The sequence below is a fragment of the Musca vetustissima genome, unplaced genomic scaffold (genome assembly GCF_032173495.1).
Source record: "Musca vetustissima isolate MV318-11 ecotype Yass unplaced genomic scaffold, APGP_CSIRO_Mvet_v1 utg16925, whole genome shotgun sequence".
Lineage (NCBI taxonomy): Eukaryota > Metazoa > Arthropoda > Insecta > Diptera > Muscidae > Musca > Musca vetustissima.
The window spans coordinates 396,489-423,376 of record NW_026883972.1 but is presented as its reverse complement, the minus strand read 5'-3'; the positions used below and the strand labels follow the sequence as shown (position 1 = coordinate 423,376).

Below are 26,888 nucleotides of genomic sequence, written 5' to 3'. Positions count from 1 at the left end.
AAATGAGAAACAGAGGAACACAGAAAGAAAAAAAAAACAAAAACAAAAAAATAATAATATAAAAAATCTACAACAACAACCAAGGCGCATAACGAACTCTTGTTGTAAGTTTTGTTTGGTTATCTTTACATCTCCGAGTCCCTGCCATACCATAGGAACCCCCCCCTGTCCAACTCCCAAACCCATCTCAACAAACCCATAGTAGCCCCCCTCTATTATCCGCACTATTCACTCACAACCTCACCTGACTCACTCCACCACCACCACCACCCTGCCAATGCTAGCTCTTTTGGAGAAGACAAGTTGGATAAAAAAATCGACAAAAGCACAACAAATAAAAAAAAATTAAAAAAAAAAATAATAATAAAAAAAAGAAAAACAAAAAAATAAATAACAAGAACACAACTCATGTCAAAGCACCAAGTAAAATTAAAAAATAAAAAATAAAAAATAAAAATGGGTATCTTGAACATGGCCAACCAGTAAGTGAGTATCGCATCGTATCGTCGTAGTATAAAGTTAAAATCATTCATTTGGAATGTAAATCTTAGGTATTATATCCTTAAGACAATTCTGAGAGCATTTTATTTAAAGTGGACTTTTTTAAAGTTTTTTGATTTCTTTTTTTCTCTTAAACTTAAGTTTTAGTTATAGACACCCTCGTTAATGCCTTAATCATAACAAAATTGTCTTAAAATGGGCGTCAAATTAGACTGATCCGAACTTTATACACCCTCCGTTATCATGTGGTAATTAACACAGGCAGGGAAAACAAAATACCAAACTACGGACACTCTATGAGGCTAGGTTTTTTCAACACACCAAAAATAATGCGTAAAATCTTCAAAATACAAAAAATTGGGTGTATATCGTTATATGCGGCCTTGTCAAATGTTACTTTCATACAATATGTTGAACAAAGTACTGGGAAATTTCTATGAAAAAAATGCTAATATTTTTTTCATTGTTTTTTCTTCTTTTTATATATATTCGGCATATATATTGTATATACCAATTTCTCTTGTTTAGTGACTTATACTAAAATTTGATGGAGAATATTTCTATCCTTTATACCATCCTTCTAAAACGACATCTAATGGGGAAAATTGGCACAAACTCGGAATAAGATCAGTTTTAAACCTAAAATAAGTTTTCACATTTTTAAGATTTTTGACACTTAGGCTGATTTTCAAGCTTTAGTCTATTTTGGGACTTATAGTAAAAAACATTTTAGTAGAATATTCTGACCTTCTATAATCCCGTTTTAAATGGATTTTCAATCAAAGACTCCTTTAATGAGTCGACTGAGGGTTAACGTATTAGACAAAAATTGTATAATATAGTGAGATTAATTATACTTTTTGAGTCGAGCTTGATAATCTAAGTCGAACTTTGACAAATTTTGAATTTAATTCGCATATGCAAGTTTCGCATCAGGGCGGAATAAATACAAGTTATCAACGTACGATCTTTGTAAAGCCACATAGCCCAATATGCCTGATGAGCCGCTTAACCAACGGCGATACGCGTCGCATAATGGTGGGTACGTAGGTTCTTCTTCTAGTATCCAGTGGACTTGGATACTGGGTTTGTGTCATGAATTTGAATTTTGGCCAAAAACTCACGCACAATCTTCGACGTTGGTGCGTTATGATAATGGAAAATTCATGATCGGATTATTAGGGTTTGGTTTCAATGTCATGGCCATGATTTGTTCGTTATGACTTTTTTCAGGTAATCTGAATAGTTGTTGACAATGTTTAGCAGCTCCTAAGCGATGTCCATGCAACATTGTTTTTGTCAAATTTTAGCTATTTCGGAACAAACTTGAAAAATAAAAATGTGAATCGAAAAAAAGGCTGATATTACTAACACAATCCTACGAAACTTCCAAATGCGGAAAATAACGAGTTTTTGTCAGATCTCAATATTTTCCGAAAACAGTTAACACAAAGCATATTATATAAAAGATCTAATTGGCTGTTGTGTTACCAAAATAGAAGAAAAGATTCATCTTAAAGAATATAAATTGTATATATCCCATTAATTTTTAAGCATAAATTAATTGTAAATCTTGTACACTGATTGCTTGTAAAATTGCGCCCTAAAAGACAAAATGCAAAGTACTAGTATAAATCTACAGATACATTACAGAAAAATATTTCGGAACCAGTGACTTCCAAAATTCCAACAAAATAAATTATATAAACATGTAAAAAAATCTCATTTATTGCATTTTTAATTGGCAATTGCTTTCTTCATGGACTGTAATCAAAAATAATGTTAAAAAATAAATTTCTCTTAAAAATGTTTCAATCCATTATCATATCGCTCATTTGCTGCACGTTTCTTGAGTTATGCCTGGTGGTAGCATTTCTGACTTTATTTTTATATCCTCCAATATGTTCAAAATATTTTTCAACACCTCAAAATATTCAGAGGAGACCTCATAAAGAATAAAATGTACGGTCGGTTTAATATTTGCACAGAAATTGCTACTGATTGGGTAGAAATTCTTCCTACCAAATACGATCAATGATTATATTTTATGATATATGATTACCTCAAGTTTTGGAGAAGCCCCCATATTTTCTAGCCCCCATTATTGGAATTTTGGGCACGTTTTTCAACCGAATTGACTTTATATTGATATTGGGTTTAAAATCACACTACAAACAAATTGTCAATATTGGTCCGCGTTGTTGTATGGTCCCCATATAAAGGAATTTTGAATGTTCAACTCACGCTGGAACTTAACGACGTTTTTAAATTTTCAAAATATAAATATTACAGCAAAATAATTTTTCTCAATAATGTTTTTATGTATTGCAAACTCCAAACATGATATTTTTATACAGAATGAACTATAAGAAATTCTTTTTATGATCAAATTGTCGGAAATCGTCGATAATCGTCGGAAAATATGTGGTATAACAATTAAAAGGTATCGATAGTTCTCGGTTGTTACATAGTTCAAAAAAAAAGATTCACTTATGTTGTTGGCTTTATATTAAATTTGAATTCCAAACAAATAATTTTACCGACGGCAAAATTACAATTTACAATACATGCTCAAGAAGTTACGAGAGCAGTTCGAAAACTTTTTTGCCTAGCACAAAAAGCGCGATATAAACAGAAAAAGTTAAGTGTTTTGGAAACTTCCATATCGGTTAAGGACACATTTCTGACAACTCCTTCATATAGAAACAGGTGTTCAAAAAAGACGCATCCGCAATTGTTTACAATGGAAAAATTATAAATGCGTATTGTCATTAAATATTTACATAAAAAAAATATCGGGACAAGAAATTCATAATGATAACGTGAATGTGTTATGTTAAAGTGCTCCTTCATATGAAACAGTAAAAAATTGGGTTGCTGAATTTAAACGTGGTGGTAGGTACAAGCATTGAAGATAAACGTCCAAACAACCAACAGCAACAGAAATTGTAGCCAAGTGCATGATATGGTATTAAATGATCGACGAATAAACGTGCGTGAAATTGCTAATAATCTGGGCATCTCAAATGATCGAGTCCATTTAATTTTTCATGAAGAACTAAAGATGAAAAACTTTCTGCTAGATGGGTACCGCATTTGTTAACAGTCGATCAAAAACACATAATCTTGTTTAGATCTTTTTAAGCGAAATAAAATGGATTTTAAGCATCGTTTCATGACTGTTGATGAGACATGGATCCACCACTACACTCCAGAGACAAAAAAAAAAACAATCCAAACCATGGACTGAAGCTGGAGGAAGTGCCTCAAATAAGGCAAAAACAATTCAATCGTATAAATTGCTATTAACCCAGACAAAGCAAGATTTGTTCTTCAACATCATAAATTTAATTTTAAAACATACATATTTTATTAATAAATGAATAATAAAATTAAGTTTCAGAGTACCGAACAAGATAAAACAATAAAATAAAGTAATAGAAATTCACTGAAATAATGGTTGTTATGTAGAAGTGGTATTGCAATTTTTGGTATACTTCTAAAAAGACGATTGATTGAGATTGATTTCCCTAATGTTCTTCGACCTTATAAATTGATCGATTGTAGGCATATGCCTATAATTTAAATTATTAAATAATTGGAGTATAGCATATAGACTCTATCCCTTATTTTTTAACCACAAACCAACACCGTGCCCAACATTCGCAAAAACACTGTTTCGAGAAAAATGCGTTTTAGGTTTGAGGTGCACTTTTACCGTCGCAACATGCTATATTTGCAAAAGCTGTTGAGATCTTCACTTGAAATTTTAATGAGACATTCTTGAGAACTTATAGGTTCATATTAAATAAAAAAAATTTTGAAACCGGTCCTTCGTTTTAATTATTTAATTTTTTTTTTTTTTTTTTTTTGAAGTTGATATTTTTTTTTTTTTTGTATTATTACCTAAACTAAATAGTTCTTGGGAACTATTAAGAGAAAGAGGAGCATATGTTAAAATACCATAACACCAGTCAATACAAAGCGTCAACGCCTAGGGGTAAGTAAATCGACTAGGGATAAGTACATCGACTAGGGATAAGTAAATCGACTAAGGATAAGTAAATTTGAGGAAATCATAAAGTCGAATTTTCAAGATCGACTTTCGATTTTCTTCATTTTGGTTTATTATCATGAAACCGAAATTATCAAAAATTTACACATTTTATAACTTTTTTTCGTCTGTTGACACAATTCATATACAATATAAAATGTTTAGCCGATTTTTCATTCGTCGGTAAAAGTCGAAAAAAGCAATTTTGAACAGGTTTGACAAAATCGAAAGATCGCAAAATCGAGTTTTTAGTCAGAGACAAAAATCGAAAAGTCTTAAAGTCAACTTTTGCGATCGACTACGTATCCCTAGGCCAAATTCGATTCCGCAGCTTTGATTCTGAGTCTTGAATTTTCGTATGTTGTCCACAGCTTTCTTTGCAAAACGACACGAAGTTCGAAAGAAATGCCAAGTGAATTTGCAGGAGTACAAGGTAGTAGAATAAGTCAAGGTATCATCTTGAATGTTCGTATGTTGTCCAGAACTTTCTTTGGAAAACGACACGAAGTTCGAAAGAAATGCCAAGTGAATTTGCAGGTGTACAGTGTAGTAGAATAAGTCAAGGTATCATCAGAAGGTAAGATCCCAATCTGGATAATTGGATTGTTATATTTGCGTGGTGTTTAGACACTCCAGCTTCGACTGTTCCATATCTGATTCGAAATTTGAATTTGAACAATTTTGAACAATGAAGTCCAGATCGGAACATATTCTATATTATTGAATTAGGAGTGACTGTACATTATGGCTATGGGAATATAATGTGTTGATCTATTATTTTTTTCAAAACTCAATTTTAAATATAAATTTTTAGACAAATTTAATTATTTTAAGAAAAATTACCTTTTTTCGTAATAAAAAAATATATCCTTAATCAACAGCTAACAACTTTTATAAGAAACCACAAAAAAAAATTCCACAAATATTTCAAAATAGTAACTTTGATCGATTCACTTCAAAGATCAGTTCGTTCAATAGTTCACAACAACAACTAAAGTTCTATTAAAATTAATTTTTTTTCGAATATTTCTTTTCTCTTTAATTTTAATTAAAAAAATTTGCACTTAAAAAACCACGCACTTTGTAACTTCAAAAGTTAAAAAAAGAATGACAGTTGAATTTTTGATTTGTATATCAGACAGCGGCATACACCGCCGTGAATTGAAGTGATGATGAAAAAGGATGATGGCTGCGGCGAGTGGCCGCAGCGGGCATGTGTGAGGATGTCTGTGAAATATGTGAGAAAGGGGTGAGAAGTTAATGTGAAACGGCACGCGGCCATCCCATACGTGAATAAATCCGCGTCATATGAGGGAAAAAATCAAGAAAAACTTGTTTGGTTTTTGGTTATTTTTTGTCGAGCATTTCTATTTCGAAACAAAAACAAAGCGTAGAAAATCTAACAACTCTTTTTTTGAAAAACGCTTGTATTTTTGGCAAGGTGATGTTTGAGGATTTCGATGTGTTGTTTTTTGAAAGTTTATGTACATATTCCCAAACCGGATACGTAGACAAAAATTAGTTAACCCTTATTTTTTAATTTTTTGGCTAAGATGAAAGGCAACCAAAAAATAAAAAAGGAGTAAAACTAGTTTCCTTTTTGGGTTGCTTTTTTGGTTCTGCCAAAGAAAGAATCAACCCAAAAAAAGCAAAAACAAAAAGAAATTATAAAATTTCAACCACCTTGAAATGAAAACCCAAAAAAAAAAAATTACAAACCCAACCATATGTGAAAGGATTGAAATTAAAAAAAAAAGTACAGGGGATTTGGTATGGAGATTCATGCGTGATTTCTTAGGAAAAAATGGTTGCTAAGCCAGTAACCATATATGCATGTAGAGAAAAAAATTAGAAAAAATAATAAAAATGAAACAAAGAAATGTTATGAGCAGAAGTTGAGGCAACGGCTGCCCCCGTCCGCCTTAGAGAAAAATAATCAATTGTCATTATGGTATGGGTTGAGGCCGGAGATCATCCCCGTATGGGACATTTGCATATGTAGATTTGTAGAAAAACTTTGTGGATGACGGGATGGCAAACAAATAAAATCTTGAATTGCTGGCTGGCGATGAGAACTAAACAGCCAAAAATTCACCCGCCATGCACGCATAATTATTCTGCCAACAAAAAAGAATAGTTTTCATTCAAATGCCTTAAGCAGCAAGGAGGAGTGAGTCGGAGTATGAAAGGGAAGGAAGCAAGGCAAATTTCTAAAACTACTTGAAAAACTAAACAAGGACCAAAGCAACGACGACTGCACAGACACACAATTTTTCAACCACTTTTGCGGACTTTGTGGAGTTTTCAAAGGCAAGTATGTGTGTATATCCCCCCACGCTCCTCACAACAACTTCTTCTTCACCTCATCTCCTTCCCCAAACAACAACATATTTTTGAAAATGTTACAAAAATTTTCAAAAGGAAGTGATGAGTTTTAGAAATCAGCCAAGTTTAGAAAGGCTGCCATTTAGGCAGGCAGCGGCAAAGCAGCCACAATGAATGAAGCAAAAGCCTTTCAAAGGGTACCCCCAAAATTTATATTTTCAAAAGGGGAAAGGGGTGAGGAGCAGGGGAGGGGAGCGGTAGAGCGCTTCTTACAAGCGTTTTTCTTATACAATTGTCATCCCCGATTGGAAATGGAAATGGTTGTAGTAATTTAACATTTCTAGCCAAAATTTGTATTCAGTTTTTTCCTAAGTTTTTTTGCTTTACCTAAGGCGGCTTTGTTGCCTAATGCCAGAGATGGGAGTTTGCCACCTCCGTTGCTGTTTAGTTTTTGCACTCAATTGTTCAAAAAACCCCCCGACCAGAAAAAACTTCCAAATGATTTTCATCGTCGTTGCCGTCGCCACCGCCGCCGTCATTTTCGTCGAAGTCGTAGTCTTTCTAATTTGGAAATGAACTACCTTAGGACACGCCTTAATTTGAATGCGAATCTAAATGTTATAGTGTGGATTGTTTAGATAGCGGGTGAAGGAGGGAGGAGAACGAAGGAGGAGAGTGGGGTCTGCTTTGAGCTGTAGCATATTGAGTAGGAATATGGCTTCATAGTCGAGAGATGCGTTGCCGATGCCGACGAATGCCACAAACAACATTATTTTTCACCAAAAATTCTACGTGGGCTGTTGGCAAAAGTTTCACCCAAAAGACGCTAATGCGGTTAATAAATAACCGTCGTCTATCACACCAGCATCAACAAGGACCGACCGACTCAAAGATGCAGGCAAAAAGGGAGGGCGGCAGATGGGAGATGGGAGGCTGTGGCAGCCACTCAGCCAATAACACCACTCAATACAAATATACAAAGGCGGCAGCTGGAGCAAAATTTCCCTACAAGAAGAAGAAGACCATCAGCAGCCCTTCCCCTACGCACAACAATCTAACCCTTTGGTTGTGGTGGGGCACCCCGAAGTACACCCAACCACCCATCAAACAACATCTTAAAGGAACCCAACAAAGTCTTTTGGTTGCTGTTCAAACACTCACCCCACCCACACCCCCAAGAATTTCTTTTACACACACACATACAAACTCGCAAGTCGTTTGCAGACCAAAGAGCCAGCCAGCCAGCCAAAAACAGCCACACTTTAAAGTGACCAACTATTGATTTTTATCACTCACTCAGTGGAGATTGCAAGGGGAGGTATGTATGTGTGTGTATGTCCATGTCCGTGTGCGAGTGTACGTCTGTGTGTTGCCTGTTCTGGCCAGCTTCTTCAAAAGGATAACTAATCTTCACGATGTGGCAATGTGGCGTTGACGAGAGGCCAACAACATGGTGGCGAAAGTCGGTGACAACGACGATGACGACGAAGCAGTAAGACGATGGCAACGACGACTTGGCGATTTTTCTTCTCGTGGGGTTTTGTGCACAAGTCGTTGTCATCGTTTTCTTCATCATCATCGTCGTTGCCGTCGTCATCGCCATGGCAATCGTTGCCGTTGTCATAGTCATCGTGTAACTCCTTTTCGCCGAAACCTAAACAAAATGCTGTGTAAAAAGGCGGAGTGTAAGATGCACTTCGTGGCTGGTTTAGCTGGTGGTGCACCTCGGCGGTTCGTCATCGTCGTCTCGATTTTTTCTTCTAATTTTTTCATGGTTTCATTGGATAGAAAATTCAAAGTCGTATGTGGTTGAAAACTAACATAGCAACAACAACAGGAAGAAGTAGCAACTATTACTGTTGAAACAACAACAATAACGGCCCATATGTGGAAGTAAACTACTAAAAACAATAATAACAACCACATCGACTTAACCACCTAACGACAACCCCAAAGAAAGTAAAGAATAATAACAACAACAACAGCTTCAATATACCAAAACTATTGACAACAACAGCAATAATAATAACATCCGAATACATCTTATCAGCAACAAACATCTCAAAATTTCAATTGCAATCGGATGAAGACAGTGGGGTTGAATAGAGGACCCAGAACAATTTCACAACTTTACATGGAGATCACAAGTCTCTATGGTCTGTATGATCATGATAGAGATCGCAATATTTATGATAGAGTTCTGAAAATTTGCAAAGACTTTTTTTTTTTTTTTTTGTTACCAAATTTTTTCTACGATATGGCGACAAAACCATTTTCGTTTTTTCGATACAGGCCACAGATTTGGTCCAATTGTTACGAAATTTTGCATGTATGTCCGGTACTGGCCAAAGGAGACCCCAATTGTCTGTTAATATTTACGGAATGAAATGGGTAAAAAAACATTATTTTTGTCTATTTTCTGGTAACTCTAGAGGCTACAATTCTGTCCAAAACACCACAAAATTATACAAGAGGAGGGAAATAAAGGAGGGAAAGAGGAACATTACCAAACTAGAGGGAAATTTTGCATTCAGTTCCTGTTATGGTCAAGGACGACAGCTATATTTTGGTGGGGATCGAATGTTATTTAGGGGATGAAAGGGACCGAAAAGGCATTTGTGTTTGTTTTTTTTTCTAGTACAATTATAATGCGAACATCAAAATATATTTTGACCCACCACCAATACCTTTCTATGTATAATTTCAAAATTTGCATGCAAAGGCAGGGGAAAACAAGATTCGGAAAATTTCAGGGTAAGAAAGAGGAGCTAATCGGCCTAAAGGAGGGCAAATATCGGGAAATATTGCCAGGCTCGGAATATAGATCCGTGTAGGGTATCATACCGGCTTCGTCTGACTATACTGTTCCGCTCACTGGTTTATATTTTAAATTTTTATGTTTTATATTTATACATTTTTATATTTTCTATAGTCTCTATTTATACCCTACACAACAATGTTGTAAACGTAATGTTTTGGTAAAGATCGGTCAATATTTACAGAAGTTCATAGTATATCCAAGAGGAGTGGTTGACCTTTAAATTGATACCAATTATATTATCGTATGTATTCGAATAAGGGAATTACACTTAAATATTTACAGGTGCTTACGAATTCAGATATTATTTAGAAATCCATTACCACACTAGAGGGCGGAAATATTGCGCTGATCGCTTTGAAATGTTCCAGAAGGTTCCAGTAATGGTCAAGGACAACGTTTATTATTTTCGGCGATGATCAGATAAAAATTTTGGGATGAAGTGGACCCAAAACTGTGTAAATAACGCAAAGTTAGATTTTCGTGGAAGTTGTGTAGATCGGCCCTGTCCGACTATACTGCTCCGCTCACTGGTTTAATATTAGGTTAGGTTAATATTTATTAAACATGCTAACCGATTTGGACTAAATATGCACCGTTTTGTTGTAATAATGTCACTCTCAAATAAGTCCTGCTCTACATTTGCAAAAGTCGATTTTCACAATCCTCCCTAGATATACATTTTTTATCATTAAAGAAATTCCAAGTTCCAAGTCCGGACTGTATGGCGGATGCATTAAAACTTCCCAACCAAGCTCCCGAAGTTTCGGATCCATTTATTATCTCCAGTCACCATCCTTTTAAGAAATGGGTCTATCTCATTCCGTTTGGCCAAGGCTACCCAAAAGGAAATTCGGGCCATCCTACCTTTTTTGTTAATTGGTGTGGCACTCAAACATCGAGCTTCTTTTTGAATCCAGCTTTGTGTAAATGGTTTTATGGTCGATTTTTAGCTCTTGGGCGATGTTGCGACTCAACTTCTATCATTTCTCCGATTTTATCGACATTTTCGACGACCACTTATTTTGCCCCAATCTAATATATTTATTTTATTTATATTTTAGTTTTTTTTTTTATTTATGTAAAATTTTAATATTTTTATTTCTTTAGATTTCTATTATTTTTGTAATATTTTTTTTTAAATATAATATGTAATAAAATATATAATATAATTTTATCTTTTTATACAATTATATATTTGTTGATACAATTTAATTTATTTCTTTTATTGTAGTTTTTTTTTCTTTTTATTATTCTTTACATTCTTATTATTTTTGTTATTTTTATGTTTATTAATTATTTTTTTATTTTTTAGTTTTTATTTATTTATTTTTATTTTTTTTATTTTATTTTTTTATTTTATTTTTAGGGATTATTTGTATTATGTTTATTATTGATACTTTTATTTTATTGCTTATATTTTTATTTTATTTTTATTTTTTATTTTTATTTTATTTTTTTTTTCATTTTATTTTTATTTTATTTTTTTTCATTTTATTTTTATTTTATTTTTTTTTTTCATTTTATTTTTATTTTTATTTTATTTTATTTTTTTTTCATTTTATTTTTATTTTTATTTTATTTTTTTTTTCATTTTATTTTTATTTTATTTTTTTTCATTTTATTTTTATTTTTTTTTATTTTATTTTTTTTTTATTTTATTTTTTTTTTATTTTATTTTTTTTTTATTTTTTTTATTTTTTTTATTTTATTTTTATTTTTTTTTTATTTTATTTTTATTTTTTTTTTATTTTATTTTTATTTTATTTTTATTTTTTTTTTATTTTATTTTTATTTTATTTTTTATTAAAATTTTTTATTTTATTTTTTATACTATTTTTTTAATATAATTTCCTTTCATTATTAGTTCCTTTGTACGCAATATGTATTTCCCTATACGAGAAAAATTTAAATATTTGTATGAAATATTTGTGAATGAATATCATTCCTGGAAAAGTTCTTCTAAAACACTTTTCGGAAATGAAAAAATTATTCAAAATATAAAAAAATTGACCACAAATAACATAACCTCAATTTATTAATCAAGCCACAACTTCACTTTCTATACCACATTCTTCTAATCATTTCTATGTCACTCCACTCTGCCAAAATAATTTACTCATCAATATCATCATCGTCATCATCACCATCACAGTTTGCATTGTCTGTCCCAATTTACACTACTACTTGTCCCAATTTACAACCACTGTTGTAACAGATATTCATTTTTTAGGCAGACAAGAAGCAAAACTTTTTAGGAAATCCCCCATTAGAAAACGAGAAATGAAGGCCAACAACAGCATTAACATCGACACATATTCTTTAGCAATTGCCCCCTCAACTCACTTCCCTCCCTTGCAATCCTTTCAGTACCATCATCATCAGCCGGAGTTAGTAGTTGTTCTTCGTACGCACAAGGTAGGTAGATAGATAGACGAGAACAGTGCGTGTTGCCAATGCTAGACGACACAGAGTTCGTCCTTAGAGTGCATGTGCGTGTGTTGAAAGTTTTGGCAATAGGAGAGCAGATCACACACAGAGGATGAAAGAAGAAACTGCAACTGAATGAATGTTTCCAAATCCAGATGCAAGGCAACAGAAGAAGAAGCAGCAGCATAGCATCATCACCAGACTATACTACCAATACTATCAGCAAGAGCAAGGCTAACAACACCAGCACCACCAACACCACCACATTGGCAAGACAAAGTGGTCAAAATGAAGTTAACACTCGAAACTTATAACAAGGCGAGTGTTTAACCTTGTCAAAGGTCATTTCAGATCGACACCAAAAATATGTCATTGCGATGCTAGCCAGTCAGCCAGCCAGCCAACCAACCCAGTTGCCAGACCAGGACAAGTTCTCTATGTTCTTGAATCTGTGTCCTGTGAACGACGACGACGACGATGTTACGCCTGATTGCACTTCCGTTTATCAAAAATTTCGTTCTTCGTTCTAATTAAAGTGAAATACGTAAATAACGAAGGAAGAAGGAAACGCCAAGAAAGGATATTTTAGAGACACGGAGACCTTGTAAAAGAAGTTGCTGCTGAAAGTAGCCCTCGTGTACTTGAAAATTTGGAAAGGGGATAAAAAGAAGAAGTACAAGAAGAGGTAAATATGTGAATAAAAAACACATCTAAATGAAAAGCTAACGGAAGAAATTAATTGGTGAATCGAATTGCTGAATAGATGGATGGTTGGATGGATGGATGGATGGATGTGGATAAGTGTCATTTGGTTAGGAAGATTTGTTTTAAATTTTCAACCCTTTCGTTCATTTTGTTAAGATGGAGGACATTGCTTAGAAAATTTAGATAATGAAATAATTTAATAAACTATTTGATAATAAAACATGAAATGAAGGAAAAAAGAAAAAATCGAAACATTTACATCTACATAAACGAAAGTAGAGTTTATTTATTGCCAAACGGCAGAAAGCGATTGGCAGGGAAGGATTTTATTCTTTTGGAAATATGAACTGCAAAAAAAGCTGGAACTACGACTATATATTTAAATAAATTGTAATTTCAATAATAAAATATAAAAAAATATTGTTATGAAAACCCCAATAACTTCAAAATATGACATGGAATCAATATTAAAAAAGGAGTAGCGTCGTTAAAGGTTTATTGCAAGTGACTGCAAATTTTAAAGAATCGATCGAATCGAATCGATATTTTTTATGTTTCAAAATAAAAAGGGAAATTGAATATTAAAAAAAATAAAATAAAACGAGTCGGTCGGACAAAAATTGACTAAGATAGGAATGTTCAAAGGTAAGAATCCGTTGGCCTAATTTTACGTAGAGGCGTCCTTCCATCGTGTTTTTCTCGAAGTGATAAAAAAAAGAAAATCAACAAAAATATCGCTTTTTGTGGTCAATAAATGGCTATGGCCCATTATTATACTCCTCCTGTGATTTATATTAAAATTTTCTAAAAAAAAAAAAGGTTGGGAACATCGTATGTGTTCCGTTCCAGTACTGTCTTTAATAGCAAATCTAGTAAAAGGGAAAATTTCAGAGTACAAAATAATACGAATGTCAAAAATGTTTTCACTAGGCCATATTTCTTAAATAAAAAATTTACAAACAGAACCCAATTTTTCTTTATGTTCTCTTAAATTTGGTTGAATATTTTACTAGTTTTATGGGTTAGGGATGGGTTTGAGTAAAAAATTGCAAAATAATTCGTATTTTATATGAATAGTGTTCATAAAGTGTCCGGATTTCTGCATTTTATGAATTTAATACATAAAACTTTAAATACAGGTTTCATGTTAGAGAGCGAAAAAAACAACTTTGGATTTGGGTTTGATGGTGTCGAATTTCTTATGGCACAGAAACTATTTGTCGTTTTGATTTTTCTATTTTAAGTTTATGTTTTTTTTTTCTTTGTTTTGTCTCGATTTTTCTTACTTACATACAAGTTCTAGTCTTGCATCATTATAACAAGCCTATACAATGTTAAACATTGGGTTGAGCTTGTTACTCGTATCAACACTTATTTGTTATATTGTATATGGCATTTATATCGAAATAATTTGGAAAATGCATATGCGAATTAGGGTTGGGCAATCTAGTTCACTTAGTGGATCGATCTTTCTCGTTCCTTTTTTTAAAGGAACTAGTTCCTTAATGTATTTCCTTTGCTCCATATAGTTCTTTTACTCCATACAGTTCCTTTGCTCCATATAGTTCCTACTCCTACATAGTTCCTTTGAATCTCACTCTTTCATTGATTCTTTTTGTTTTTTTTTTTCGTTTATTCCTTCGATCCATGTAGTACCCTTCCTCCATATAGTTCCTTTACTCCATACAGTTCCTTTTCTCAATATAGTTCCGACTCCTACATAGTTCGTTTGCATCTCTCTCTTTCATCGTTCTTTTTTTCTTTTTTTTCTTTATATAGTTCCTTTGCTTCATATAGTTCCTTTGATGCATGTAGTTCCTTTGCTCCAAATAGTTCCATTACTTCCTATAGTTACTTTGCTCTTTATAGTTCCTTTGCTCAATACAGTTCCGACTCCTCTCTCTTTCATCGTTCTTTTTGTTTTTTTTTTTTCACGATAAGTACAAAATACTTTTGTTTATAAGTAAATAAAAATATTAAAAAAATTAACTATTTACACAATTCGAATTAAGAACGAATGAAGAATATGGGAATAAAGGAACGAGATCAGAAAAAAAGAACGAAAAAAAGGGAAAAGAAAAAATAACGAAAAAAAGGGAAAAGAAAAAAGAACGAGATCAAAAAGGAATGATATCAGAAAAAGGAACTATATTAAAGAGCTGGAACTAGTTCCGATCGTTCCTTTCTCGGAATAGTTCCAATGAACTAGTTCGTTCCGGAACTACAATGTTAAACTTTGGGTTGAGCTTGTTACTCGTATCAACACTTATTTGTTATATTGTATATGGCATTTATATCGAAATAATTTGGAAAATACATATGCGAATTAGGGTTGGGCAATCTAGTTCACTTAGTGGATCGATCTTTCTCGTTCCTTTTTTAAAAAGGAACTCGTTCCTTAATGTAGTTCCTTTGCTCCATATAGTTCCTTTACTCCATACAGTTCCTTTGCTCTTTATAGTTCATTTGCTCCATATAGTTCGGACTCCTACATAGTTCCTTTGAATCTCACTCTTTCATTGTTCTTTTTGTTTTTTTTTTCGTTTTTTTTTCCTCGATCCATGTAGTACCTTTGCTCTTTATAGTTCCTTTGCTCCAAATAGTTCCTTTGATCCATATTGTTCCATTACTTCCTACAGTTCCTTTGCTCTTTATAGTTCCTTTGCTCCATATAGTTCCGAATCTTCTCTCTTTCATCGTTCCTTTTGTTTTTTTTTTTTCACGATAAGTACAAAATACTTTTGTTTATAAGTAAATAAAAATATTAAAAAAAATTACCTATTTGCACATGAATGATGAATATGGGAATAAAGGAACGAGTTAAAAAAAAACGAGAAAAAAGGAAATGAAAAAAGAACGAGATCAAAAAGGAATGATATCAGAAAAAGGAACTATATTAAAGAGCTTGAACTAGTTCCGATCGTTCCTTTCTCGGAATAGTTCCAATGAACTAGTTCGTTCCAGAACTACCCAACTCTAATGCGAATTTTATAACCCCAAAACAGAGGTCGGTAACAATGTCTGAAATAAAGAGACAATGGAATGCAAATCTAGCCGCAAAGCTATAATCGTATAAAAATACGGGGCATTTGTACGAGAGTCAATTTAAAAGCATAAACCATTTGTGAAAAGAATTTTCCGAAAATCGAATGAGAACCCAAATAGTCAAATTAGAACCAATTCGACTTAAAAACTTACTCAGAAGCCCTTAAATACCGAATATTGAGGGGAACCGTTATATGGAGGGCGTGTCATTTGCAATATCAAAAAATCACGAATATATTAGCAATATATATGCAGACAGAATTTTGTTGTCATCAAGAATATAAAGTCGAACCTCCATATGTCGAATTTTCTTTAAACGCGATAATTATAACAAGATATTTTTTCTTCAAATACATATAGTGACATGCAAAAAAGTACCTACTAGAACACTGAAATTATCTGCCTAAGTTATAAATAACCACGTTAGTGATTGGACTGTTCGTAGATTCGTAGAAAAAAATACAAAGATTTAAAATCAGAGTATTGAAAACATGTTATTTGGTCCGATAAAACAAAAACTACTCCTTTCTAAATGGATGGCAAAGAATATACACCGGCACCACTTACATGAAAGTCTTCGGCAACATCATGTAAAGAAACTATAAAACATGGCGGGGGAAGTTTGGTGATTTTACATAGTTAAAATTGGTGGAACGCTGGCCTGCTGGTTTAGGTAGAAGGTATAATGAAGATTAAAAGATTATCTAAATATTTTTTTGACCACTTTGCTAGAATATATGGAAAAAGTGCATATACCGAGGTAGTGTTAGTACTTCAACAAGATGAAGGTCCTAAGCACACCTCGAAAATTGTTAAACATTGATAGTCTAACCAAAAAACTTTAAATGCTCAAATGGCCAGCTCAAATCCCCCATGTCTTAATCCCATCGAAAATTTGTGAGAGCTTTTAAAGGGAAATATTGGCAGTGTATGAAAGAGCACCAACTAACATAGATGGACTCTGACAGAGTACAAGAGGAATGTAACAAAATCCCTGATAAAAACATAAAAAAATTGGTGGAGAATATGCCAAAGTCCATTCAAAATGTAAAAAAGAGCACGGATTATGGACAAAATATTAAATTTTATTAAATATTATTTAAAATGTGTCCCAATATTGGTAATATTTTGTAGACCGATTTCTTATCTAATGGATATAAAAAGTACCAAACCTAAATGGGCAATAGACCCAATTCACCTGAAAAACATACCCAAAATTCCAAAAATACCGTATATTGGGTGTACCGTTATATGGAGAGCTATACCAAAACGTGGACCGATATATCCCATTTTAATTTCAAAGGTCTATATTAAATATTTTAATGGACAGACGGACGGACAAATATTTTGTTTCTGGGGTCTACCAATAATATATTTTGGTATTGGAAACGGAATGACTTATTTAATATACACTTCACCTTATGGTGAAATGTAAAATATAAAGGACTCTCAGACCCTTGAAGAAGCCTATATCTCCGAAGACTGGACATTTTTTTTAATTACGAGGGTGGTTCGGAAACTTCTTAGCCTATTAATGGAAGCGAATTGTTAGTTTTTCAAAAATATTTTTATTTTTCAATATACTCTCCTGAAACTTCAATACACTTAGTCCAACGCTTTTCTAGCAATTCTATCACTTGATTAAAATAGTTTTCCTCAAGGTCTTCAAAATAGTGGTTTACAAAATGGTAGTTTACAAAGGAAACCTCGTAATTCATATGCCTTTCGAAATATTCTTTATCAATTTAAAAACCAGTAAGGAAAGTAGTAAAGTCGGACGGGGCCGACTAAATGATACCCTTCACCACTATGGGTATATTCAACAGATGGAATCCTAACAGACGTCGCATTTTTGAAGGACCATTAACATGAAATGAAGAATATATAGGGAAGGATATATAGGGACTTTGTTGCACCATTTACATAAAACAGGACGAATATATATATATATATGGGAGCTATATCTAAATCTGAACCGAAATTTAACACACATCGTTCTAGACATAATTCAGAACGCTATCCCAAATTTCCTGCAAATCGAAGGGTATATAGGGACTTTGGTGCACCATTTACATAAAATTGAACGAAAATATATGTGGGAGCTATATCTAAATCTGAACCGATTTTCACAAAATTTAACACACATCGTTCTAGACTCAATTCAGTACGATATGGCAAACTTCGTGTAAATCGAAGGATATATGGGGACTTTGGTGCACTATTTACCTAAAATCGGACGAAAATATATATGAGAGCTATATCTAAATCTGAACCAATTTTTCCCAATTTCAATAGGGTTCGTCCATGGTCCAAATAAGTGAACTGTGCCAAATTTCATCCAAATCGGATCACAAATGCGACCTGTACTTTGTTAACAAAAATACATGGACGGACGGACAGACAGGCATGCATAAATCGACTTAAAAACTTCTTAAACTTCTATGCATATTCTCAAAAGGAACCATGTGTCTATCTCGTTTCCTTTAGGCTGTTACAAACATATGCACAAAGGCATAATACCCTGCACCACAGTGTGGTGAAGGGTATAATGAAATTATTTAATGAATTTTTTATATATCATCTAAATTTAAGATGAAGTCGGATGACCGATGATATTATGACTGTGTCTACAAGAGGTGCTATATAATCATATAATAAATAAAATAAATCCACAAAATATTATATGTATATCCATTTGAACTGAACTGAACTTATATGCAAAAAAAACCTTTCTGTCCATCCGACAAATTTGCACCACTTACATAAAATTTAAGGAAATAACATTGAAGTTATATCTAAAAGTATCAGCCGATTTATATCAAATTAACGTATATAAAATTTCGAGAGAATCGAAATTATATCAGCCGCTCAGTTCACAATAGGGTTCTAACTCTTATCTCAAAAACGATTTAAAATAGAGGGAATGAAGGAGCTTTTGCCTATTAATGACTAAACTAATGTTTATTCCATTTAATTTTGAAAAAGCTCCCGCAATATCCCTTTAAATTATTTATTTTTTGTTTGGTCATTCTTAACCAAACGGAAAAAGTGTCAATTTTTAAACTTCCACCAAGTTTTGAACAAAATGAGACATTGGTCATAAAAATTAATATTTGACGATTTATTTACAATTCAATGGGATATATTATTTTTTGAAACGAAACGAAAATCTTGAAAATTTAAAATCGAAAATGGGAGTGGCCTCCTTAACCTCGATCCAGGTTTTTAATACCAAACATTTCCCCATTTCTAAAATTTTAAATATTGGAAATATTAAAAAAGACTCGCTTATTCGAGTATGTATTCAGCCTCCTAGGTATATATTTTCTCTATAGAATTCGACAACACATAATATTTTAGTAATCTTCTGAAAAGAAACATGTATTTCGGTTTTTAAATTCTTAAAAATTAATCGCTAATAAAAGTTCCAAGATAATTGTTTTTCTTCTAAATGTAACCCTTTGTGGCCCAATGTTGCCCACAGGCAACAAAATGTTTTAGAGCTTATATTTTATATGCAGCTAGTAGATATGTATTATTTAGATTTCATATGTCAAGACCTGATTATGGACGACACATATCAAAAGAAAAATCAAAATAATTCAAAATTTTGGTAAAGTTATGAGCTCTTTAATATAGAGAAGAGGGTAAATTTGTGTACAGTACTAATTTGTGTTTACAGTCCAAATCATTTAAATCGCTTCGTATTCAAATTGTACAAATTCTACCCTCAGAATTATTTTTTATTCTTGTAAAATTGAATATAAAGAATAATTTAAAATGATTTTTTTGAAGATTTTGCATTTGGTTTTCTTGATATTGGACTTTAATTTTTCCGAAAGGGTGTACTGTATCTCCCGAATGCAAGGATATATCGATGTCAAATTTTGTGCATATCCTATTTAGGATTGTTGCATTAAATCTGTGAACAGAAATTTGTTCTAAGATTGCGGAAAAAAATTCGGGGCTCAAAGGGTTAAAGATCACTGGCTATCATTATTGTTTTGAAAAACTTTTGGACTAAATACCTCACCTTCTCGAAGGTCACAAATTGCCACTTCCCTTTTTTCCCCAATTACCAAAAACAAAAACAACAAAAATCTCTTTGTTAAAAAATAAAAAAATTCCCGCTTTTTTATTTTCCATCTAATGAGACGAAAGGCCGCGGGGTTGCCACATAATTATTTCATAATAATGGCAATATTGGTGGGAATGGATGGCAACCCATGTTAGAAGAATTAGAAAATATCTAAACATTTTCTTGCAACAACAACAACAACAACAACAACAAAAAGAAAGCAAAAACTAAAAGAAAGTGGGTGGTGAGAAAACTAGTGAAGATGGGGTTTAAGAGTAGAGTGGATGGTTGGGCTGGGCCATTGTATGAGCTCAGCTGAGAAATGTTATTCAAAGTTGCTGCTACACAGCTTCTAATGCTGGTTGGTCTAGTTGTTTGGTAGGTGGTTTAGGTAGGTAGGTGGGTTAGCTGTTGTTGTTGCATTTCTCCTCTTTTGAGCCACCCCCAAAACCATTCGAAGCGGCTGAGCTGACGATGCCACAGCAGAACACTGTAAATTTTCCATTTTCCTTAGCGAAGGACGAAGACGCCGAAGAAAACAGCAAGAAAATCTATAATTTCTTAGAATAACATCTTAGAAAACTATAAAGTAATTTTCATTTATATCTCAGGGCAAACAATGGCAGCAACAACAACAAAAAACGGGGACATGCGTACCAAAAATTAATAGTTTTTGTTGTTGCTACAGGAGTTTTTAGAGCAGGCTAGTCTAGATGCTGTTAATGTTGGTGTAGTAGTGTGATGTTATTACTATTATTGTTGTTGTTGTTTATTTTGTGGGAGCTGGAAATGAGTTGAGTGTAAATTGTTGTTGTTGTTGCTGTATTTTATTTTAGAAAAACACACCAAAAACGTGAAACAATTATTTCGCAACCCTAATTTATAATTAGAAACCAAAGAAGTGGAGAAAGGAAAAAACTTTACAAAATGAGCCTGGCTGGCTGCTCTCAGAGTTACGACAATGTCTTTGTCGGACAACAACAACGATATCATTAAGAATTAGACATTAAAATAATGTCAGCATCGCAGTTACCTTTCGATATCAGAGTTAAACAAGACGACGAAGAAGAAGAGGAAGATGAGGGGGATGGGGAAAAGGAGATGAGAGGGAGGGGAAATTTTCAAAAAAGCCTGACTCTTAAGTAGTTGCAAACCTTTGCCTGGTAATAACTCACAACTACAAATACTCACGCACACCACACCACACACACAGTTGCAAATATACAAAATTATATACAACAACAAAACCAACAGCAAGCATAATAATAACATTCTTATAATTATTAACTAATACAACTACAACAATAAGAACTTCCTAGGCATAGAAATGACGCCGACACCGCCGCCACCGTCGCCGTCAACCTAAACAGCATCATTATCAGCTGTTGCAGCATTTCGCCGGCTTCGCTGTCTCAACATCTTCGTCTGCTGCCTTCGTGTGTCCTGTGCTTAGTGTTGTCCAACGAACATCATTAGAGAGTCGGCCATCGGTTTCTTTATTGTCGACGGCATTGGACTTCGTTTTATGCGGCGACTTGATGGCTGGCTGTGTTTTTTTTTCGGCGCGTTGGCCTTCGTCCTTCTTTGGCTGGCGCTGACTGTCTCTTTGCCATTTCTGTTTCTTCTCCTTATTTCTGTGTGTGTTCTTAGGTTATTGTTGCTGCGCTACATCATCATCTTCGGACATGAACTTTGTGCGAGTGTATTGGTGTTGGTGTGCAAGGCTTGTAGTTTTTAAGAGAGTAATTAACAACCCTTTTAACACCTCAACAAGGGACGAGTGGTGCGGTGGATGGACGGGTGGCCAAGCAAGTACTCTTGTCTAAGTACATAATATAAAGGTTGGCGTCGACGTTAACGTCCTGGCTGGCTGGCAGGACTGGCCATCCAGCCACTACCACCAAAAAACCATTTGTGTGTTGTTGCCCCCCTTCCTCCTCCTCCACGCTGTTTTCCACTGTCTTGAAGTTGTGTGTCTTTGCTTGTTGTCTTTGCGCTCCTTGCTTGTGTGTTTTGTTGGGGAGTTGGTGGGTATGGCATGGATGGGGTGTTGGAAATAATTCAAATAAGTATGGCTGGCTAGGAGTGTTGGCTGGCTGGCTGGCTTGTCTGTGTAAGTTGGAGTTTTGCATTTGAGAGGTGGACTATGAGTATTAATGTTGTTGGTTTGCTGGCTTGCTGTACATGGATGGCAAGTAAATCTCTGTGTAGATGTGTCTGTAGTATGGTTGGGCAGGCAAGTGTGTGTGTGTCTCAGTGTTGGCCAGCCATGGCTGTGTTGGATGCTTGGTTTTCGGGTTTCTTTTGTATATCTTTCATTTCGTCGTCTTCTTGTACTTTTTTTGTTGTCCGCAATGGCCAACGCCATCAATTTCTCAATGTCTCTGTGTGAGGAGTTGGGGTTGAGGTTCCCCAACTCCTCACAGAGACAAACAAAATTGGCACCCTTCCGCCATCCTTAACCCCCCACCATCTAACACCAATTCCCCCGTCCTCTTCACCTCTTCTTCTTCCTGCTTAATTTCCATCTACTTATAGAAAATAATGCCGTTTAATATTTTTTTATAATCGTATTTTTTTCATTTTCAAAAAAAGAACAACATAGCTTCTTGGACCTCCTGGTTCCTTGGCGATAATGATGATGATTTGTTTTTTTATGGTTTGTTTCGGGGATTTTTTTCTCACAGGCAGCAGTTTTTTATTTGAATTGTGTGTGTGTGTTCTCCTCGTTGCCATTTATTACTGTTGTTGTTGTTGCTGTGTGAGTGTATTTTTTTAGTAGTGTTGCTGTTTTTTTTTTAATTGTCCCGTTTCATCATATTCTTGTTGTTGTTTCTCTTCTTGCAATTAAAAAAATAAATACTGAAACAAATGAAACTTTTTTGCTTTGCTTTGCTGGGAAAAAACTTTAATATAGGGGTGGTCGGTAGGACGGACATTCGCTTGGCCGGTCTATGTACTGCCACGACTACACTTCATTGTTAGAAGCAAAGGCAAAGGCACAGAAACAGAAAAAAAAACAAAAAATAATATGAAACAACGTTACGACTATCAAAAAAAAATCAAGACGAGGCAGCAGTAGAATTAGAGGAAGAGAAGGAGGAGGCAAAAAAATTAAAATTAAACGTCCAGCAGCAGGAGGAAATCATCACTGAGGAAGGAAGCCAGTATAAAGAAATAAATAAAAAAAAGAATTAAAGTCATTTTTTCTTCTACTCTTGAAAAGGAGTACATTTTCGTTGGACTATGGTTGGGAGTACATCCTTTAAAGCGTTTTTTTTATTTCTTGGAAATTTATTGTGGAAAATTGTTTAGCTTTGCCAGAATAAGAAGAGGATGAAAACATCTAACTTCCTTTGTACAATTCTTAATGAGATTGTCCACTGCTATTTTGGGTCTAATTAAAATTTAAAGTATTCAAAAATATTGAAATAATATTTGGCACTACAATTTTACTAAAATCCTATTTTATGAACACAATGGACATTTAAGGAGGCCTAAATAGTATTATCTGAATTTTTAATGAGAAATTTTTTCCGATATTCCATTCTAGTGATAGGGCTTTATTACTAACATTTTGTAAAACTCAATTCCAAGAAAGAACCGGTTTCTGAATTTTTGAAACGGATATTCCGATAATAAAACCGTTTTTAATACCTTATATGCAGCATATCATCAGAAATCTCATAAACAAACATGCTAAATTTTTTTGAACGGTTTAATGATGTTTATATCCCTTTCCAAGAATTTAAACCCTACCTTTTTCCTACATTTTTTTTGCCTTTTCTGCATAACTACACATCTTTTTAGTAAATAAATCCGACAGTTCTTCATAATAAATAATTTTTACTGAATATATTGAAATCAATACAAAAATGTTTTTTACATGACACGAGTAAAATTTAAAAAAATACAATTAAATTTTTAAATTGTCGATTTCTCGTCTTTGGGAACGCTACCTAAAATCTTTTGAGCAACAGTTTTGTAGAACATTGCAATGATAAAAAAAATCACATCTTGCAATGATAGGAGTCCGTTTCAATAAATTAAGTACGAAAAGGACATAGAAGGAATCGGGTTAGAAGGACAAAATGTTCTACAAATAAATTCCTCATTTGATTCTGCTGAAGAATTGTAATCCCCAACAATACATACAATGGCTACAAATTCAGATATGATGATCTCTCTTCGTGTATAATAGAGTCGTCAGCAAAAAACAATCACACCATATCTCCGAACTTGGAACTATGTCAATTTTTTCCTTCTGGTGTTTTCTTATACAAATTAAGGTCTTCTTTTCTCAATATGAATTTTCCATCCCCCGACCACCATGACCACCCGATTTTGTCTCACAGTGTTACCCGAAATGCCATATTAAACGCAATTCCTTTGGAAAACTTTATACATTTGATAAACATTGAACATTTTTGCGAGAAGTTTCTTCCTACTGACTGAGAATTATAAATTCAAAATGCAAAAGGTATCGGTGTTACTGGCAGATATGTAGCATCAGTAGGTGTTGTCCAAAGATATATTCCTTCATACGTAGTATACATTTATCCTGATGTTTGTGTTAACTAATTTTGGACTGCTTTTCACAGGTCTGCGGAATAAGTGTTCATGTGTCAGGATCGAATTAATATGTGTTCCTTAAGCCGAAAATTGGGCTTTTTCGGACATTATACGAGTTTCGACCAAAAAATGAGCTCTATTTTAAAATTTCGTGAGATACTGATGTTCGATTTTCGCAGTTTTTTTATGTTGGTGCACATTTCTGTTATATATGTGTGCAATATCAGTCATTTTAGATCGCCAGTTTATTTTGACAGATAAAAAGGTTAGTCATGATCTGGTGTGCTTCTCGATTTTGTTACTATTGGAAAAATTGAGTTTACTTTTTGTGAAAAAAGGATTGTGGTATAAGCGGATTAAGGAAAGCCAAAAAAAGCATGACAATTTTTTGCCAAATGTAAAGGTTTTACTCACTATTTTCTTAGACTGAAATGATGGGGTATATTAATAATTCTTGACACAGGGTCATTACTAGTTTTTGGATTACTAGTTTTTGAGTTATCATGCCCGCTATTAGTAAAAACACTGTATGGATAAAACCCCGTTTCAACTTTGAGAATCACTCCTGCCGTTACTTGATGTCCTTATTTGGGCTTGGAAATAATTCATTTATCTGAAATTAACACACTTTCAAAATTTTGAAATGGGACGATGTGTCTCATCTTTGATCTTTACCCTATATTTTGTAGACATGTGAATTGCGAAGTTTGAATCTATTGCGATAATCTATTAGCTTCCAATAAAATGTGCACTCGGACCACTCTTGCCACAAAGGTAGATTAAATAGATTAATCCGATCGCATGGTATTATATATTTTTTTTATTATTTTGTGGGGAGGTACCAGAAGGAATGCACCGAAGTCTTCCTCTTCGAACTTAATGTCAGTTTGGAATATTATGTGCAAAGTTTCGATCAAATCGTTTAATCCCTTTCAAAGTTATCATGCGCGACAAATTTTTCAAACACCACCTTTTTCAATCAACTCCAAATTGTTTGAAAGGACTTTTGTGCAAAGGCGTTATATAACACTTTGGTCCATATTGTCATTCTTGAAAGAAGTTATCTTAAACTTTGGGTAGCCAAAAGTCTAAATTTCAGCAATGTAGGTTTTCTTACTTAGACCCAGACCCAAAATTTCAAAATACAACATATTCTATAGAAACATGTAGTTTGGGGAAACAAAGTTACCCCAAAAGACCTGTAAAATGAGCAGTATAGTCAAACGAGGTTTACAAACTTCCACCGAACTTCAACTAAATCCCAAGACTGGGTAAGATTTCGACATAGCAATGCTTATTCTTTGGCGAACTTCGTTGCGCCCAAATCAAGCGTATTCGCATAAACTCCGGAACAACTTCTCACAAAAACTCTATTTTCAAAACAAAACAAAATCGGGACTTTTCTGCAGGATTTTCTCAAAGTTTTCTTTGGTAAAAAGATTCCTATTAAATCTTTTTTCCCTAATAGGATGTTTTATTTTATAAATATTTCAGGTAACCAGAAAACATCTGTGTCCACAAATTGACACTTTTTATTTTCGCCCGAAAAAATATTAGGATTCTTCGCTCTGAACTTAAAACCTCACATTTTATAAAAATAATACAAGAGTAATTTACAACTATTTTCAATATTAGATATCTGTCAAATCTATACAATGTTAAATAACTTTGGACGACGAATGTTACTTGTTCGGTCGACCCTTAGCGAAATACCAAATTAATAATATTTTATATTAATAATATAATTATATTAATAATATTTTCAGCGAGAATTTTTTCAAGAAACTGGTTTGCAGCAAATTCTAACTAAAATGCCTACTTTTGATTGCTAAATCTGTGAGCAGAGCAGTATAGGATGGGGTCAACCATATGACTCCTTACACAATTGTCACTGAACTCTAACTTTCGTGGATCTTTATTATGAACCTGGGCAGTACATCGCGATATTTGCAACTTCTAAACTGAACTATAGGTCAACTACTCATCATTCTTACCCTGGCATCTTTTTCGAATCGTGTTTTCCACGATTCAAATTTTGTTATTTTTCTAGTCTGAGTCCATTTGACCCGCTAAATGTTGTCCGAGCAGGCATTCTAATTAGTAGGGCAGATTCCCTTCCTCGTGTAAAATTTGTGATGTACAGCGCTTCCAATATTGGCCTCTAGAGCGACTAGAAAAACAGTTTCAGGTCCATTTAATCCCCTAAATATCATCTAATCATTAAGGAAAATTAAAAGAGTCGTCTTTGATTGGAACTTAATGAAAAAATTTCAATTTTCGGTCAGCGCGATATTTGCGCTCTCTAGTGGGGTAATAAATAACATCGATGATTTCTCACAACAAGGACCTGTACGGATTAT

At 33.7% G+C, this 26,888-nt stretch overlaps 1 protein-coding gene across 3 annotated transcripts in view; it reads right to left on the bottom strand.

Annotated features, from left to right (window-relative positions):
• LOC133330986 (oocyte zinc finger protein XlCOF28-like) overlaps positions 1–26,888 on the bottom strand; it is a 151,824-nt gene that overhangs the window by 22,955 nt on the left and 101,981 nt on the right. The gene's annotated exons all lie outside the window — the stretch shown is intronic.